We start from the raw sequence: 10,076 nt of genomic DNA, 5'->3' as shown, positions 1-10,076 counted from the left end.
TATTTTATATTATTGTTACGCCAGCCGCCTCGTCTCTCTGCCACCAACACAAGGCAGGATAGGCAGACGGCGTGTTATCCACAGGGTCGTGAACACTGAACAGTTCCAAGAGGCACCGAGCACCACAGCGTCCCAAAACCCCAGGGGGGGAAAACGCAGGAGGCGGGGCGGGCACAAAAATAAAACAAAAGCAGTTTTCCTTTTTTTCACAAATTTTTTACGAGTACTTTTTTATAGGCAAATACAGGGGAAACCGCATGTCACACTGCACAATCCCGCTTATAACAGGGAACAAAAAAGTTATATTAGGCCCAAAACGGTAACCGGGGTCTTCCAGGAGCAGCACCCAAACTCGCTCTCGGCTTGTTCCTCCGCCCCCCGCTAAGCCGCTGCTCTGTTTCCCCCGGGGCCCTTCAAGTTAACACATGCCCGGGTATTTTTTTCATTTTAACACATGTTTCCACAGAGACATGCCACGGCGTAGCACTACCCCCCCCTATAAAGAACGACCGTTGCCTGACAATCTAAACCTGAAAAAAACTACAAAAAATTTAAATAATTCTTTTCCAGAAACAAAAAATCTTTCATCCAGCCGGTTTCTTCGCTCCCGGGGGTCGCTCTGGAGGGGGTGTGGGCGGGGGTAGACTGGCAGTGGCCCCAGAGGGGTTTTCCCCTGCCCAAAACCCGGCCAGGTCACCACGACGTCTGCGCATCACCCACGCCCAAATGCTGTCCTCATCTCTCGCATCTCCAAAAGTCTTCACGCCGTACTGGGGCTAACGTCATCTTTTTTTTCACCTGGCCCCAGGGAGCTTCCCCCAGGGAAAACGCCACAGGGGGGGGAAGTCAAAAACCAACCCTTTGCTCCCCGACGCCCTTTTCGGACGCTCCACTTTCACAAGTCCCCACTTTGCACCAGCGGGCACCTTCAGGCCTTATTGGAAAATTTAGCTACCAACACGTCAAAACCCCTCCCCTGGTCCAAAAAGGCCCCGCCCAACTGCTCCCCATCAGCCACTACGGGTTTTTGGGGGGGCTCCACGGGGCCCTCTACCCCACGCATCATTTTGACAGTCGAACCGGATCTAGACTCTGTGTGGGGGAAAGGGGGCAGTCGCTCACCCCAAAACTACCTCGCACAGCAACCTCTGGAAGCAAGGGAAAATCTTCACCGGACCCTCACCCTTCCATCCAAGGGACACCCCTTTACTTCCCGGGGGTAGTAAACCCCGCAAGCAGTGCTCTCCAGAGGGCCACATACACCGGCAGCCGCTGCCCGTGTTGCCCACGCCAATACGAGCCCCCCTGGCCCCTTGATGCACACAATCCCCGTGACACCACACAGTCTCTGGGGTTTGCATCGGGAAACGCATGGGGAAAACATATCGGCCGCATAGGGTTTTCTCGCCCAGTGTCCACTTCAGGCGGCAGGTTCCCTTTACTGGCCCCACCTGATCGTGCTGATTCGATGGCGTTTCCCCAAAAGCGGGGCCCGGGAACCAAGGCCCGGGGGGTTTCGGCCCCTTCCCCCTGCCATTTTCCCCTGTCCGCCCCCTTACCCTTAGGACAGCACTCGATGTGACCATCCCTGCCACAGTCCTTGCAGCACCTGGAAGGCATGAATCTTCCGGTTGAGAGGACGGTTTCCCTCCCCCCGACACTGACTACGTTGTGCCCTACCTCCCGAGCCCCAACACAAGCCGGGAAAATGTGGGGTCCCTTCCCAAGCCCTTCTCCACTTTAGCCTTCCGGCCCCGGGGGTCGTCGGAGTGAGCGCTGCCTACGCCAGGGTTTCCCTTTCGGGAAAGGTCGAACTCAAGGCCCCGCCAGCCCCACCCAGGCCTCGGGGTGCGTTTGACGTAGATTTGCGCGTGGTCCCGTAAAACATCGACAAAAAAATCGCGGGGCCCGGGGGGGCCACAATCTTCTTCCGCACCGCAGGGGGACCCCCTTTCCACGCCTCCACATCCTGCCCAGGGGACGGTCTCGCCACGCTCACGAGTCCGCTTCTCAAGTGGGCCCCCATATACCCGGCCTGGTGGGGTGCCCCAACGGCGTTTTAAAGCCTCCGCCCGGTGGGTAAAAGGATGTTTGGGGTGGGGGCAATGCCCCAACACTTCCCCCGCAGGGCCCCTTAGCGGTTTCCAGCGCAGGGGGCCCTTTTCTTCCCGGCTCCGCCCGGGGGAGATGCCCGCATTTTAAAAGGGGGGACATATGCCCCCCCAGGCCCCCTTCCCTTTTCCCCCTGGCTACGCTTCACGAATGTTTGGGGCCGAGGGGGTGCAGGGGGAGAAAGCGTGCCCTGAACTAACACGCCCGGGGGGGAGGAGGGGGGGAGGGAGGAAAAAGGGTTGAGGGTCCGAGTTTTCCGCCACCATACCCAAGGGAGCGGTTCCCAGGGCCCCCCCTTTGCAGCGCCATGGCTGCGACAGAAGGCGAGGCCCGGGGGGTTTCCCCCCACGGACCCCCCGGAGACCCCCGTAAATCTGACATCTGGGATCGTTGCTGCCTCGCTGCCTTCTCGCTTGCAACTTATACCTCGTGACGCCGCTTTTTTCCCCTTCACTTCCTCCCCAGGCCCTGAACCGCCCCTTTACAGTCTGCACCTTTTCCCTCAGTTCACTCTTTACGCTGTTGCAGGCCGTCGGTGAGCTGAGGTTTCCCTCTTCACAGATGCAAAATTGCTCTGTAGCACCTCAACAATTGGCAGAACTGTTCTTGCCCTTCCTTTCCGTCCGACGAGTGGGGCCCTGCCGCGTGCCCCCGTCCTGCCCCTTTGCCCTTTGTGCCCTTTCCTCCCCCCATACCCGGGCCCGCAGGCAGTGATCAAGTCCCTTGGCCGGCTTTTATCCCGTGCCTGCCTAGTCATGGGCCCCTCTCCCTCAGGCTCCCCCATCTTTGGACCAATGAAAATCGGGGGCTCTCACTGATCAAAAACCAAATCCCATCCCCGACACCCTTTTTTACGCCCCGGGCCGGCCTCTTTTTTTTTTTGCCACCAAACCCAAGGGAGGTAGGCAGACGGGGGTTACCACAGGGCGTGAACACTGAACATTCCAAGGGACCCACACCACAGCGGCCCAGAACACCCGGGGGGGAAAGCCAGGGGGCAGGCAGGGCACGAAAAAACACAAAAAAGTCTTTCCTTATTACACAATTATTTACGAGAAAACCTTTCTAGGCACAATACGGGGAAACCAGCAGGTCCACTGCACAATACACTTAAAAAGGGGCAAACAAATTTATTTTAGGTCACAAGGGTACAAACGGGGTTCTTGGGGGAGAGCACCCAATCCTCTCGGTTTGTTCCTCCGTCCCCCGCTCACGCCAGCTGCGTCATGTTTCCCCGGGCCCCTTCAATTAAACATCCCGGTCATCTTTTCAGTTAAACATGTTTCGCACGGACAAAAACCCATGGCGTAGCATTATTTTAATTTTATATTTTTCTTGTTTTTATTTTATTTTTTATTTTATTTATATTTTATTTTACATTGTATATTATTTCGCATTTTATATTTTTTTTTTAACATTTCATTTTTTAAATCAATTTTTTAATCATTCATATTTTATTTTTTATATTTTTATTATTCATATTTTAACTTTTTTTTAAATTTTCCCCTATTCTTTTTTATTTATATTTTATATTTATTTCTAAGTTTTCCTCGAGTTTTTTTATTCACGATAATGCTTTCAATTTTTTTAAACAATTTTTTTAAGTAAAAGGATATCTCTTTTAAAATTTTAATATATATATTATATATTTTAAAATTATTTTATATAAATATATATATATAAAATTTGGATTACCATTGCAAAAAAGCCACAGGGCTTAATAACTTTGGAAAGACCAAAAGCTCCCTTTAGGACAAAGCTGAGGTTATTGAACTATTGTTTTCCCAAATTTGGTATAGGGTTTCTGATGTGTGTGTGAAAAAATAGCCCAAAAAAGGTCAAATTTTGAAATGCGGTTTTAAAAGACATACTAGAAAAACGGGACAGAAAAAAAACGAATAAAATGTGAGACCCGATGAAAAAATTTTTTCTTCTGAAAAAAACGACCTTTTGTTTCCTCAAAATGTAAAAAAAAACTCTTTTGCATATTTATTAAGCGGCGTCGTCCCTGAAAGGGGATTTGGGGATATAAAAAGGCCCATTTTGTTGTTTGTTTAATCTTGGGGCAGCTCGGTATCGTCTTCGCCCACGGGGGCAGGACCAGGATAGGGACATGGGGGTCACTTTATTTTATGAGTTAGGGGTAAAAGGGGAAATTTGCCCTGAAAAAAAAATTTTTTCCCGCAAATCACGAAAAAGAAAATGTCCTAGCTCTTTTAAGTACCCCGGGAATGGCCTAAACCGTATATATATGTATTTTGGTAGAAAATTAAAAAATTAAATACAGAAATTTTCCCGCGAACAGTTTTTTCCGCAAAAAGAGGTTTTTTTTAAGAGGGGGGGGTGAACCCCCCCAATCCTGATAAACCAAAAAAAACTTAAACCTGAAGAATTTTTTTGGAAGCTGATTTCGAGATTTTGTAAACTAAAAAAACTTGAACCTAAAGATATTTTTTGGAAGTTTTTCGAGACGCTTTGTTCATTTTTTTTTTTATTGGGGCCATTTCAGGTCCGAAAAAGCGCTTTCAGCAGTAGCATTTTTTTGGGCCCACAACCCATCCAGCTACTATTTTTTGATCCTGTTTAAAACCCCATGGTGTATTCACAAAAATTAAAGGGAACATCCTGTTCAGTTAAGCTTCAATTTTTGTTGCAGATGTTTAAGATTTTTTGAGGTCAGAGCCGGTCCCCCGGGCAGTCCCAATTTTGGCTCCATACCTACTCCCCCTCACCCACCCTGGGGTTAAATGGGGGGGCTCTACGGGGATGGCAGAGGTGGTGTCCACCCAGGCGCCCACCGGGGTTTTAACCTCGGGACACCAGGTAGGCTTTTGGAACATCCGGCCCTTTTGGGGCAGGAAAAACGTTACCTCTGCTATCAAGGGAAACTGAAAGGGTTGGGAGTTCAGGTGGCTGCCCTCCAGAGGGTTTGTTATGATTTTTAAATTATCTCCCGGGGGTCAACAGCTAAGGTCTTTAGGACGAATACCTTTTAACTAAAAATATTAAAATGTTTAAAAAATTTTAAAAAATCATAAAATAAATATCTTACTAAAACAATAAAATATTAAAAATAAAAAGCAAAATTTAGTCTGTGAAAAAAATTTTTGCAAAAACATGCATTTTAAAATTTTTATGAAATATTGTCTCTCTAAGGAAATTTGAAAAGACCCTCTATGTCACAATCTTCCCCCAATAATTTTTCCTGTATAGGGGGGAGACAAGTACATACGTTTTTGGTCGGAAAATTTTGCACATTTTTCCCACACATGTGCGATCGTTAAGGGCTCTTGGCATCCTTAAAAAAAAGTGTTTCTTTTTACCACTTTGGCCCCATGAGTCAGTTTTGGTGCCCGATTCTAGTTTTGTTAATACAATTCCATTTTCGGTTGGGAGGATGCTAGTCCCCCAACTGAAAGGTCTTCTAATGCTCGCAGTTGTTTCTGAGGTATGCCTTTTTGTTCCCTCTTTTCACGAAGAAAATTTCTGATCGGGGTTTAATTCGGTGGTGGGGAGGGAAAAACGAGATCACAAGGCTGAGCGGCAGCTGCCTGGCCTTCGATCAGCTCGCTCTTTCCCCCTGATACCAACAGTGTGGAAAACCCCAACATAGAGTTATTTTTTTAGTGTTGACATCAGTGAACCCAAATTTTAAAACCCCCCTCACTATGGATTGAGATTTTTAAGCTTTTGATGCTTGCAAGGCACTACGAGAGTCACAAAATCAAAACGAATGGTCCTAAGATCCTAGTCATTTTAACGCGAAGGTGGCATGAATCTGCATGAAGATGGGGCGCTAGAGAAGAGCCAGATGTAGTCTTCCTTTGTCATGCTGCAAAAACCCCCCCCATTTTCAGATTCGAACCATCTAAAAAATTTGCATCTGACCCCCGGGTATTTAGAAAGGGAAGAATTTCTCCGGATTCTGTTCGGTCTCCCCCTTTCCCAATTCCGACAAAATCCAGCTCGCTTGATTAGCCCAAAGGGGGAAAATTTGGGGGAAATTTCCAACAGCAAAAACCCTTAGAGAGTTTTAAAATTTAAGATCTTCCACAAGACCCTCTTTTCCCTCCCATAGGATGGGCTATCTTCAAGGGGTTGAAAACCAATTGGATGTAGAGCCCGGGAATCCTTGTGTCCGTGAGTAAATAAGGTTCATGTATTCTCGGTAATAAAAGAGGGGGTTCTCCACTCTCAGATACGGGCCCCCCACAGGTGAAGCCTGAAACCCCCAGAAACAGATCGAGAGCCATTAAAAAACCGAGTCTAACATCCGTAAACAGGGGGGATTTTGCAGATGAATAAGCTTCACACCATAAAAAGCTTACCAAAGCGCTGGGTAAAGCCGCAGAAGCTTTTGTGCGGTCTGCACCCCAAATAGATGTGAAAGAACCCCGCAAAAGCTAAGTGTTTTTGTGCCTTTTTCAACTGTTTGATGTGAGGCCCCCAGAAAGCCTTGAGTAAAAAAATTGCCCCAAGACTTCACCTTTTGGGACAATTGGCAGTGGTTTGCTCCTAAATAGAGGGAAGGGGTGAATTTTCCCCTTTTTGGGGAAATGCATAGCCTGGTTTTGTTTGGGGGGAAAATTTAAACCCTGATTTTTGGGCACTGTCAACCTGATTTATTGCAGCTGCATTTTCCCTTTGCACACCTGTAATTTCCCTCCTAGCAGTACGTTAAAGCCCCAAAATACAGATTACATAAAACAGAATTGGAAAAAACCTTTACAAGTCATTTATAGCAGGGAAAAAAGGGTCACATTTAAAGACTTTTAAAAGTATATGCTTTAAATTTAAAGTTTAAAAAAAACTATACTTTTATAAATCAAAAAAAATTACATAGTAGATATTTTGTTTTTTTTTATATAAAAAAATTTTTATTTTTTAAAAGATAATATATATTTATTTTTTGAAATATATTAAAAATGTAGTTAAACCTTATTCTATCAAATAGTTTAAAATCCCATATAAAAATACATAGTATGAATTTATATTTTCCCCTTTGGGGGGGAACCCCTTTCCCAGCGATTTTCCCGGGTTAGAAAAATGTTCCCACCCGAACTTTAAATTTCCGTTAAAAAGGAATTTTTGTATAAATGTGGTAATGTTCCCAAAACCCAATGCATACAATTTTTGAGTATCCCATGCTTCAATGTACAAACCCTTTTTAAGGTAAAAGAAGTTTGCTAACATGTGCGTGCGGGCGAAGGAATTCTTATAGCGTTTCCCCTTTAAAAGTGCATTGTGGTCGACTCAATTTCAAAAACCCAACTATTCGAGCAGCACTTTTTCCTTTTTCCACAGCCATGTCAACCTAAATTTTCCCATTTTCTCCATCAGCTTGCAGAGCAGCTGGTGGGAAAAATTTGGTCTGAAATTTTCCCTGGTGTGGAAGACCTTGCCGGGTTTAGGGACAGGAATGTTATAGATTTTTTCCTTTTGGGAGGAGTAACTCCCTATTTTCCCTAGAATAGGTCCAACAAGAACTTTTGGGGGCCTTGGAAATGAGTATCATTTTGGGATGTAAACCTTTATTCCCGGGGCGTCTACGGGAGTGCAAACAATCCTCTCCTTGCGCAAAAATGGCAATTTATGAAGTTCTGCGCAGTCCTACTGAAGAAAAGACCGGGGGTCGTTTTTGTCAGCCTGAAAAGGGGGAATCGGGCGTGTAAAAATGCTCCAGAGGGGATCTCTCGTGGATTTTGCTAGCCATTACAAAATCTTTTTATCTTGAGATTAGCCATCAATCTTCAAAAACAGGGGGGGGGGTTTATGTGCTTTTCCAGGATCTTTCGCACCTTGTCCCCTCCCGCTAAGGGGGGCCCCGAGTTTAAACAAGGAGAATTGTCTCCTGACGTCCGTTGGGTCTTTAGCACTCGCCTGGCCTTGGCTCTTGGCTTGGCTTTTGTAATTGATCAAGGTTACAATGCTGGGGGTCGTTTCAATGCCTAAATGCAGTTTTCTTTTCCGACCCTGTTGGCATTCACAGACCCCCCTGGTACTGGAGGTCGACGGAAGCCCGCTACTTTTTGGGAAAGGAGTTTTTCTGAAGGGAATTTGATTTAAATGATTTAAAAGCATCTTGAAACTTGGAAAACATTCACAGATCCCTTTCAATACTGCAGTTGATCTAAAAAAATCCAGCCGCAGTTCAATCGCCCTCTCTGCACCCATTTACGGAATCCCCTTTCCCCCCCCAAAATTTTTGGAAAGTGGTCGCTTTTTGAAGTCTTCCTGACCGCCCAATGAAATTAAAATGTGAACAGGTGAACATGTAGGTCAATTTGGGGAAATTTCCCGTTTGAATTTGGGAAAAAGTGGGGAGGGCATTGTTCAGTAAAAAATCATTTTATCAAAAAAAAAAAAAAAAAAAAAAAGGGGTCCAAACCCTTCCCCGGGGTTGCACAAAGGTCTCCCCGAGGTGATGGCGACCACTGAAACTCCCAAAGTAAAATGGAGTGGAATGCCCCAAGTAGATTTCCAAATATTAAGTTGATTATGGGGGAAAGGGAATGGATGCAACATGTAAGGTCGGTCAAGCTTATTTTCAAAAGCCGCAGTGTTGTCTCAGGTGGATGGGCTGGAAGGGAATATCTTGACCTACCATTTCGCTACTCCTCCCTGAGGTCCATTTTCAAAGGTCCCTAATGGGGTTGAACATGGGAAACCTCTCAGGGAAAGGTAAAATTTTCCCTGGTATTCTCTTGAGACATTTCACAAACGGATTTATGAAACATCAGATATGCAGTTCTCCCATTTTTATAATTCCCTGACAGTCCATGGTTAGGGATCCAAATTTTTTTTTATTTTTTCATAAGGTGTTTGGCAGCACCCTTTGGGCAAAGGTTGCTCACACCTTTAAACGTCCCTTTCCCAACCGGGAGACCTTTTTTAAAGGTGTTTTTCCCGTGGAATAGTTTCCAAGGGTTTTCCCCTTTGGGCAGGTTGGATCTTTGCCTGGCAAAGAGGGGGACCTGAGCCTTTTGCTTAGGGGCTTCTGTCTAGCAGCGGAGGCCCCTGGGATGTGGCAGCTGGGGTCTTTTTTACAGGTTCAGGATTCCTTTGCCTGGGCAAAGGCGTGCCTGAACCCTTTTCTTTAGGGACTTCTCCCGCGGAGAGGCCTGTGGATGTGGTGGCACAGTGGAGCTGTCACCTTTTAGGCCTCTGGAGCCTTAAATGTTGGGTCCAAAAACCTACTTTGGGGGAAAAGGGGTTCCTCAATAGACCCCTCACTTATCCATTTTGGGGAAACAAAACACCCCCGAGCAGTGTCAGCATTTGCGACTGAGGCTAAAAAAGTGGAGAGTGTGTGTTGTAAGAAACACGGAGGGCAAGGGTTGGTGGAAGGAGGATGGGCAAAGAAGGGAAAAAACTTTCTGGTTTTGCAAAAAGCACACGGGCACGCGCTTTGCTCTGGGAAACTAACTTTTTCCTGCTCCTTTTACCAATACTTTCCTTTTCAAATTGACCTTTTTCAGGCTTTTAAGAAACTTCATGAGCCTCTTTTTCAGTGGCCCCAAAAGCATATTGGGCCTGGACAGTTGTCTCTCCTTTTGACTTTGTACCACACCACACATACTCTTGGGGGCCCATTTTCTTTTTAAAAAGGCAAGAGTTTGGGTCCATGCCATAACCTGCAGTGGAAGCACCGCATAGGGTTGGCCATAGGCTTTACCTTGAGGGGGGTACTATGCAACTTAACCCATTTGGGAAAGGGCAAGTGTTAAAGTTAGAAAGGAGCTGGTGTGACTGTTTCCCAAACCCCAACTTTCTTCTTAAAGTTTTACTGCCCTACATTAAAATTTCTAGTTCCCAACGTTTTTTTCCTCAGAAAACCATCAGGGTTTGGGAAAAAAATTTCCCCTTTCACTGATTGAGGGTTTTTAGAGAACGAAACTTAGCCCAGGAAGCGCAATCGCTGCAGACGGTCACTCTCGTTGGGACGAAAACCCCAACATTGGGTA

This window comes from Penaeus monodon, chromosome 5 (genome assembly GCF_015228065.2).
Source record: "Penaeus monodon isolate SGIC_2016 chromosome 5, NSTDA_Pmon_1, whole genome shotgun sequence".
Taxonomy (NCBI): Eukaryota; Metazoa; Arthropoda; class Malacostraca; order Decapoda; family Penaeidae; genus Penaeus; species Penaeus monodon.
This window is presented reverse-complemented; position numbering follows the sequence as displayed.